The following is a 9,998-nucleotide window of genomic DNA, read 5'->3' as shown; positions in this document are numbered from 1 at the left end:
TGTACGGATCCTTTTCACCTAATCTGTACAATTATTGTAGAAAAGGTCAAACAATATCAAAATACAAAAGCAAGCAATAACGCGGATATGCAATAGGCAGCGATGACTTATCAGGGGAAGGAAATTGTGGTCAAAGTAAATGAAGTAGGGGGTTTGACTCATTCAGGAAGGTTTTTTGTTCCAAAAGGTTTGAGGAAGTCTAAACCAAGGACAAATGGGTAATCGTCTCTCAAAACGCCTGTCACTGAGGAAGAAGTCAAATAATTCTTGAAAAGGTTGAAATTGCTAGAATATTCAATCATAGATTAGTTGAGGAATACTCCAGCCTAAATCTCCCTTTTTTCTTTGATGTTGCATTTTAATGAACATCGTAATAATATATTAAAGGTACTGAATGAAACTTATATCCCTAAAGAAATTATGGTGAATCTGTTAGAGAAAATTATTGGAAAGATCTTCGAGGTAAACAGGATTAGCTTTTTTTATAATGAATTGCTTGAAGAACGAGGCATAATCGAGGCCTTTAATTACTATGAAATATGAAAATTCTATGTCACTCGTGTCATGATTGATAGAGGATCTGGTGCTAATATTTGTCCTCTATCTACTTTGCAAAATTTGAACATCAGTACTAAAAAAATTTGACCCAATAATGTAAGTGTCAGAGTTTTTGTTAGAGCAAAAATGGATTCCATTGGTGAAATAGAACTGATGTTAACTATAGGGCCTGTTGAATTTGCCATAGAACTCCAAGTGTTGAATATTGATGCCTTTTACAATTTATTATTGAGAAGGCCATCGGTTCATAAGACTGGAGCAGTTGCATCTATGTTGCATCAGATGAACAAGTTTGAATACGAAAAGCAAGAATTGATTATTCATGGTGAAGGGGACTTCTCCAACTATAAAGACACTTCCATGCCCTTTATCGAAGCAAATAATGCAGAGGAGACATTGATTATCAATCTTTTAATATAGTATTTGTGGATCATATCTTCGAAGGACAAGTTATGTCGGGGCCAGAGTTATCTCCTACTTATCCAAAAGACTGTAGAAGGTACATAATTTATTGATTCTTCATGCAAGGTATTGGTTTGGTTCAACAAAGCACGATAAGCCTACGTAGTTGAGAAGCCAGGGGGAATACAATCCTAGTGTTCACTCACGGCTGAAAAAAACCAAAGTTGATATTTGCTACTAGTTTGACATTGATATTCAAATCCCCTCATTTACTTTTCCAATTTCGCTCGTTGATTATAACAACTGAGAGACATGATTTCACGTATTTCCTTGGGTTTCTACCCCAACCTTTTGTTGGATTACTATATTTGGCAGTGTCTGTATCATCTTCAGAGTGGAGGTATAGCTTGGACATCACTAGACAGCTAATACAGGTTTTAATGGGTCTTAATGATGCGTTTACTAGAGTGTGAGGTAACATACTTATGATAAAGCATCTTTCTAGCACTACCGAAGCCTATTCTATCATCTTACATGAAGAATCACAAAAGAAAGTACATTCTAATCACAGTCTTGCTACTTAATCTTCTACTTTCATGACTTCTGGATAAAAATGGACTCCATCTAGGAGGGTAAATGACTACAAGGGTGTTAATCCATCGAGAAACATAGAAAATGGATCTTTTTTATAATACTACAAAAAAATAGGTCACACCAAGGATGTATGTTATAAACTTATTAGGTATCCTGCATACTTCAAGTTTAACAAGGAAAGGAAAGGAAATTCTGCTAACTATTAAGCTAATTCAGTTTTTGAGTAAGAAGGCAATGGAGCAAACTATGACTAGTCTCCTTTTCAATTAAGGTTTTTCCAAAGAACAGTGTGACAAAGTGGTGCAAATATTTCAAGATGTTCATCTAGGTTCTACTATATCAACTTCTGAGGCTAGTGCGAGTGTTAATCTAGTTGGTATGCATATAGCTTGTCATGTATTTACTTCTTTTTTCAAAATAATGTACTATACCTGAATTATAAACTCTGGCGCTTCAGAACACATGACCTTTGACAAGTCTCTGTTGCACAACATATTACCTCTGTCTTCTCTTATTTTAGTCACTTCACCAAATTCATTCAAGGTTAAAGTAAACTATATAGGTAGTCTACATTTAACTCTGATTTTTGAAATTCAACATGTACTTCTTGTTCCTGTATTCAAACATAACTTGTTATTAGTTTCTCAATTATGTACTTGGTTTGATTATGATCTCATTTTTCTAAAACAAATTGTTCTATACAGGCCCCTTTTTTAAAAGAATAAGCAGGTAGTAGGTGATATTGTAGCAGGGCTATATGTGATGAAGGATAACATACCCAATATGGAGTTGATTTCTTAAGAATTTTCTAATCCAACATCTTTAAATTATAATCCAGTGTCTTTAAATTCCTTTCAAGAGTTAGTCTAATGTTTGTCTAAGTTTCTACCGATTCAGTTAGTATGTCATGAGTCAATTAGTCCTATTAGAGTTGATTGTACTCAATCTTCCAGTGATATTATCAATAAAATTATTCTAGTTTGTTTATTTTCTAATTCAGTGCTTCTATAGCATAATAGATTAGGTCATTTGCCTTTTCATGCTATGAAAAACATCAAGGAATTGTAATTGAATAAAACTGATAAAGAAGATTTTCCTTGTTCTATTTGTCCCATGGCCAGTCAAACTAAACCCCCTTTCTGGACTAGTTCTGTTACTACTAAAGGTTATTTTAAGCTAATGCACATAGACAATTGGGGGCCTTATAAAACTCCCACTTACAAAGGAGAAAAAATATTTCTTGACAATTGTAGATGACTTCTCAAGATGTACTTGGACCTTTCTTCTTTGCACCAAGTCAAGTGTTTTTCCTACTCTACAAACTTTGATATCTCTCATTGAAAAATAATTTCCCATAAAAATCAAAGTTGTGAGATCAGATAATGTATTTGAGTTAGGAATAGAAAAGGTGCAAATAGATTTTTTTCAGTCAAAAGGAATTTTACACCCGACCACTTATACAGATACACCACAACAAAATGGTGTGGTGGAAAGAAATCATAGACACTTGATGAAAACATGTAGGACCTTGTTGTTTCAATCTGATGCTCCTTAAAGGTTCTGTGGTGATTGCTTGCTCACTGCCACTCATTTAGTTAATAGATTTCTATCTTCTATTCTTAAACAAAAATTTCCATACCAGTCTTATTCAAAACTATTCCTAATTACTCTATCTCAAAGACTTCTGATTGTTTATGTTTCATTTCTACTCTTTCTAGAAATAGTGACAAGCTTAGTCCTAGGGCCCTTCTAGGAGTTTTCCTAGGGTATCCTTTTGCAAAAAGAGGGTACAAAGTTTTTGTTCTTCAAACAAATCAAATCACAGTTTCTAGGAATGTCAAGTTTATGGAAAATGTTTTTCCTTTTGTTCAACCTAATCTTATATCCAAGCTTTTCTTCAAGTCTTTTCCTATTTCAGATGATGATACTTACTTGTCTAAAGAGTCCACATGACAAACTGATCTCAACCTTACAAATGTTTCTAGTTTACATCCTACACCTGATTAATCTTCTTCTAGTTCTCCGTCAGATTCTGCAGTGTTACCTTTTGAACAAGATACCTTGCTGCGAAGATCATACAGGAAACATCAAAAGCCCAAATACTTGTCAGATTATAGTTGTGCAACAGTTTATTCTATGTTTTCTCCTAATCCACCTCTTTCACTTTTATATTACGCTTATTTTAATATCCTTACATAGTCCATCAAGTTCTCATAAATTCTATTTGTCAAATCACTGAACTAACATCATATCACAAGCTATTATGCATCCTAGTTGGACCACTGCTATGGCTAAAGAATTTGATGCTTTAGATTCTAACAAAACTTGGGACATTGTTGAATTACCATAGGATAATAAGGCATTACCTTAAAAATAGGCATACAAAGTGAAATTAAAATCTGATGATTCATTGGAAAGATTAAAAGCTCGCTTGGTAATCCGAGAGGATATACAAAGAGAAGGCATTGATTAAATAGAGACCTTTTCCTCCATAGTAAAAATCACTACAATCAGGTGCCTTTTATGAGTTGCTATAAAGAAAGCTTGGAAAATTTATCAGCTTGATGTGAATAATATGTTTCTCCATGGAGATCTTGATGAGGAGGTAAAATAAAGTTTTCTCTCGGTTTGGCACGTCCTTCTTCTAATCATGTGTGTTGTCTTTGTAAATAATTGTATGGATTGAAACAGGCTTCCTGCCAATGGTATATTTGGTTGTCTTCTGTATTGAACACTCGAGGTTTCCATTCTTTACTCAACGACCACTCCTTCTTCAAGATAATAGGGAACCTCGTCACTCTTTTAGCTGTATATGTCAATGACATATTAATCACTGGCAACAATACAGAAGAAATAGGTGAGATTAAAAATTATTAATTTCAGAATTCAAAATCAAAGATTTAGGTGAGGTTCATTACTTTTGGGGACTGGAATCGGTGTGAGAGAATACTAGAATGATCATTACCCAGCAAAAATTTATAGTAGAGCTCCTCACTGAGTTTGATTTTCTAGGATCTCAGTCTGTGTCTACTCCATTGAATCTAAGTCTTAAGCTTTCCTCCATCTCCGGTAAGCCTCTCACTTATCTGATATTTTATCGACGGCTCTTGGAAAAGATGAATTTTTTAACAAATACTCGGCCTAGCCTTACTTATACAGTCCAACATCTTAGTCAGTATATGCAAAATCCTCGTTCTGGTCACCTTCAAGTTTCTTATCATGCCTTGAGATACCTGAGTAAAGATCCAGGTCTTAGGCTCTTCTTATCTCCTAATCCTTCATTCCAAATTCAAGCATTTTGGGATTCTGATTGGGCTACTTGTTCTAATTTTCGTTGATCTATCTGTGGTTTTGTTAAAGTCTTAGAGGTTTGCCAATCTCTTGAAAATCAAAAAAACAGCCCATCGTATCTCTTTCATCTGCAAAGGCTGAGTACTAGTCTATGTGCCGCCTTGTCGCTGAAATCACATGGGTTGTTCATCTCCTTCAAGATTTATTTGTAGCTCCATTATTTTTGGTGCCCATTAATTGTGACAATCAAAGCCCGTAATACATATTGCCAAGAATCCCACTTTTCACGAACGAACCAAGCACATTGAGCTTGATTTCTATTTCGTTAGGGAAAACTTCTTGATGGGTTGATTTCATTATTTTTTATTCCTTCTTCATATTAATTAGCTGACTTATTTACCAAAGCTCTAGCAGGTCAACTTCACAAGTTTCTTTTGCACAAGTTGAGTGTCCGATCTCCGGCCATCAACTTGAGATGGGGTGTTGCCGAAAAAATGATATTGTCGGTATTACTTTTATAGAGAAAGAAACAAGGGAGATAGATACACACTGAAGTTGTATTTGGGTCTTGGGCTTAACTGCACTCGGGCTGAATTACTTCAGTTTCAGGGTTTAGAATTAGGCTGATTTAGAAAAGGTTCATAAGGCTGTAGATTACTACTTTAGGGCTATTTTAGTTTTCTCTGTTTTTCTGTGTTTATTAGAATAGAATATAAGTAGGGTTGTACAGCCCATTAGTTTTTTTTTGTCATTAAGTTTACTTGTTCTTTAGGTTTTCTTTTGTATAATAAATGGAAGGGACACACAAAAATACGAAAAGAAAATTTACATCTAGTTTTTCTCAAGTTTTGTCAAATTAAGAGAGAGTATGGGTGTGTTTGGTATGAAGGAAAATGTTTTCCATGAAAAATACTTTCCTAGAAAATATTTTTCTGGAAAACGAGTTGATTTCTTACTTGTTTTTTTATGTTTGGTTGGTGGATGGAAAATATTTTGTAGTATTTGGTTGGTGAATGAAAAAATATTTTTTCAAAAATACATTTTAGTGTTTAGCTAAAGAGTAAAAATACATTTTTGAATTCTTTTTAAAAAATAAATTAAAAAAAATAAAGCTTTTTTGGGGAAGGGGGTTGGCAGGCGAGTGGGTAGTGATGTCAGAATAGGTAGTAGGGATGGGGTAAGAAAGATTTTTGAAATTTTTTTGTTAAAAATTGGCGGGAGAGGGGGGGTTAGTAGGAGCTGGGGTCAGGGTAGGGGAGTGAGGGGGAAGGGGGAAGAAAAAAATTAAAAAAAAATTAAAAATAAATTTAATTTTTTTAGGTTGTCGGGAGGGGGGGATGGGAGAGGACTAGTAAGGAGGGGAGGGTATGGGTGTGGGGTAAGAGAAAAGTTTGAATTTTTTAATAAAATATAGATATTATTTTTAGAATGAGGGCTGGTAGAGGTAGGGGTGGGGTGGGGGTAGTGGATGGACTAAGAAAAAATTTTGAAATACTTTTTAAAATAATTGAATTTTAGGGGTGGGGGTGAGGGTAGGGGTAGGGGTAGTGGTAGGGGTAGGGGTGGGGTGGGGTGGGGGTAGGGGATGGACTAAGAAAAAATTTGAAATACTTTTAAACAATTGAATTTTAGGGGTGGAAGTGGGGATAAGGGGTGGGGTAGGGGTAGGGGTGGGGTGGAGTGAGGGTGGAGGTGGTGTCGGGGTGATAGGATATTAGGGGCGGGTTAGATTATTTTTAGAATTCTATGAACATTTCATTTCAACTTTAAAGTGAGGTTGAAAGACAGTTTTGGAAAATGTTTTCCCTACTTTTTGAAGGGAAGTCATTTTCCTTAGATTTAAGGAAAATAAGTTGGTTTGGAAAATATTTTCCAAAACATATAAGCCAACCAAACATAAGAAAACTGGTTTCCTTCATACCCAACACATCCTATTTGATTTTATAGAAAAAAAAAAAAGAAAAGCAAGGTGGACTATCTCTTCCCGCACAAATTAAAGGACTACCAAATAATATTTTGGTTTATCAATTGGGCGACAGGCAATGCAAGAAAATAAAAGGTGTATAATCTTACAAAAATATCTTTGTATTTTAGATAATAGAGAAGTTGTTTAGGTAGTTTAAGTGGAACAAAAAAAAAACAAGTTCCAAGTGTAGTTATGTCGAAGGAATAGGAAACACTTTGGTCTATTAAAGTCTCTAGCATGCAATGTCATGCACAACTTTCTTCCACATTTTATGACCGTACTTACCCTAATGCTCTCAACACGATTCGTACGAGTGTTAGACAAGCAGTTTCACATGAACGTCGCATGGTTGCATCTCTCATTCGTCTTCATTTCTATGATTTCTTTGTCCAGGTAGGCTAGATGGTGATTGATACGCAACTTTATGTTTCTCTATTTATAACTTTTGAGTTAAATCTTTAGTTTTGACTATATGTGTACTAATTTGTGATGTTAACTCTAGGGTTGTGATGCTTCTATCTTGCTTGATGAAACCCCTACCATTGTCAGTGAGAAGACAGCCTTGCCAAATCTTGGGTCAGTTAGAGGTTATGGTATTATAGAAGATGCAAAAAGAGAGCTTGAGAAAACATGTCCAGGAGTCGTATCATGTGCAGACATACTTGCAGTTGCTGCTAGAGATGCATCTACTCTCGTAAGTATCCATAGTCTGAATTTCATTTCTTGAAAAGATTTTCTTTATGATGATATAAAGGTGTTGTCAAACACTAACCAACATTATGTTAATAACAATCAGGTTGGAGGTCCATCATGGACAGTGAAACTTGGAAGAAGAGATTCTACCACTGCAAGTCATACTCTTGCAGAAATTGATCTCCCCGGTCCTTTTGATCCTCTTACTAGGCTTATTTCTGGTTTTGCCAACAAAGGCCTTAGCATAAGGGATATGGTTGCTTTATCAGGTAAAACCTGATCAAATTATTAAAGATATAATTGTATCATCATAGATTTGTACTGACGAGAAGTTACAACTTTTTAATCTTGATTCTAGGAGCACATTCAATAGGTCAGGCACAATGCTTTCTTTTCCATGATAGAATTTAAAGCAATGAATCAAACATTGATGCTGGATTTGCTAGCACTAGAAGACGTCAATGTCCTCAAGAAGATCAAAATGGAAACCTAGCTCCACTTGATCTGGTCACACCCAATCAACTGGATAACAACTACTTCAAGAACTTGAGGCAAAGAAAAGGTCTTCTTCAATCGGATTAAGTCCTTTTAAGTGGTGGATCCACCGATGATATTGTTTTAGAATATAGCAATAGCCCTCGAGCATTTGCCTCTGATTTCACTTCTGCCATGATTAGAATGGGAGATATCAGTCCCTTAACCGGTTCAAATGGAATCATAAAAAAAATAATTTTATCATAATTATCTTATTAATTATAAATTATCTAAATATTGAAGAATAAATATAATATTTAATAATATAAATACAATAAACATAAAATAATAAATTATATTTTGATTTTTCAAACTGAGACAAATAAATTTATATAATTATTTTGAATATACTAGACAAATATATATAAAATAATAAATTACTTTTTGATTTTTAAAGCGATTGCTAGTTGTGTTTTAAAAATCCTTTGACTTTCTCAAAATATAGAAAGGCATTGTCGAAGACAAAATGATGTAGTACGAGTAGGACTACAAATAATTATAATTATAAAAAAAGAAAAAGAAAATCTTTAATAGGGGAGCTTATTAGAAAATTCAAAAAAACACTTTTAATTTTATACTTCTAATAGAATATAACGCGAATGAAATTAAAATATTAGATGTTGTTCTTTCTGTTTAAGATTTCCAAATTAAGTCCAAAAACCATATCGTAGATGCCATTTATGTTAAATGAATTTGAGCGATGACTTATAAAACTTTTTATTTTCTTTTCCATTTTGATGTGAAATTTACGTAATATTGAGTTACTGATTGCTGAGCTGTACAGTAGCTTGGCAATTTGTTAGAGTTTGTTAGAGTGATCATGTGTTAATCACGTGTGGAAGTTGAGATAGTTAAGTCAGTGCTATCCTTCTATATATAGAAGAGATAAGAGGTGCACCAGCTTAGTTTTTAAGCTAAGAGAGAGAAGACACAGTATAGGAATATGTAAACTCATGAGTTTCATAATGCAGTTTTACTTTCTGCTTCCTTTCAATTCAGTGATTGTGTAGAATTTATCATGGTATCAAAGCAAGCGATCTAGTGACGAAGTGCTAGTAGTTGATTGGGATTTCCATTGATACTTTTTGGAGTTTCAAAATGGCGAGTGCACAACGAGAAGAAACTGAAATTGATCCGCAGATGGATCACAATCATCCTTTGCATCTGCAGGCATCCGATTCTCCTGGTGTTGCCTTGATTCCAATAAAGCTCACAGGTCCAGAGAACTATGGAATCTGGAACAGATTAATGTGATTAGCACTATTCGTAAAAAACAAACTTGGATTTATTGATGGCACATGTGCAAAGGGTTCATATAAAGGAAACTTGGTGATTAGATGGGGAGATGTGATACAGTTGTGTTATCTTGGATTAGTACTGCTGTAGCACCAGAATTGATGACAAGCATCGTGTATGCATCAAGCTCAAAGAAGGTCTGGAGTGATTTCAAAGAAAGGTTTGATAAGTCCAATTTAACCTTAATTTTTCACCTATGGAAAGAAATCAGTGTGATGACCCAAGAAACCGATTCTGTCATAGCTTATTGCTCAAAAGTGAGAGATTTGTGGGACAAACTGGATGTTATGGTTCCTTATCCTGTGTGTGAATGCGTAAAGTCAAGATCGCACGTTGAACATATGAAACAACAGAGATTGTTGCAGTTCCTAGTAGGGTTGAATGAAAGTTATGCTCAAGTAAAGAGTTCTATTTTGCTTAGTCAAACAGTTCCTAGTCTAAACCAAGCCTATGCAATGGCAATTCAGGAAGAAAGCCAACGAAAACTAGGTCTGGTTGAGGACAGAAATAAACCTCTAACAATGTTGGCTGGCAGGAACCAGAACAATTCTACTCAGCTGCACAGTTTTTAATTACAGAGTCATACCTTCCAGGGAAGAAAGGTACAGGGACACAGCTTCCAAGGGAAGAGATCTGGCATTGTTTGTAAACATTATGGGTATAA

General features: G+C 34.8%; 1 pseudogene; it reads left to right on the top strand.

Moving 5' to 3' along the window:
* The first annotated feature begins 684 nt into the window (after positions 1-684).
* LOC107865242 lies at positions 685-9,292 on the top strand (annotated as a pseudogene).
* The last annotated feature ends 706 nt before the right edge of the window (positions 9,293-9,998 follow it).

This window comes from Capsicum annuum, chromosome 3, assembly GCF_002878395.1.
Source record: "Capsicum annuum cultivar UCD-10X-F1 chromosome 3, UCD10Xv1.1, whole genome shotgun sequence".
In the NCBI taxonomy this organism is placed as follows: Eukaryota; Viridiplantae; Streptophyta; class Magnoliopsida; order Solanales; family Solanaceae; genus Capsicum; species Capsicum annuum.
The sequence above is the reverse complement of the archived record's forward strand: the minus strand, read 5'-3'. Positions and strand labels throughout refer to the sequence as shown.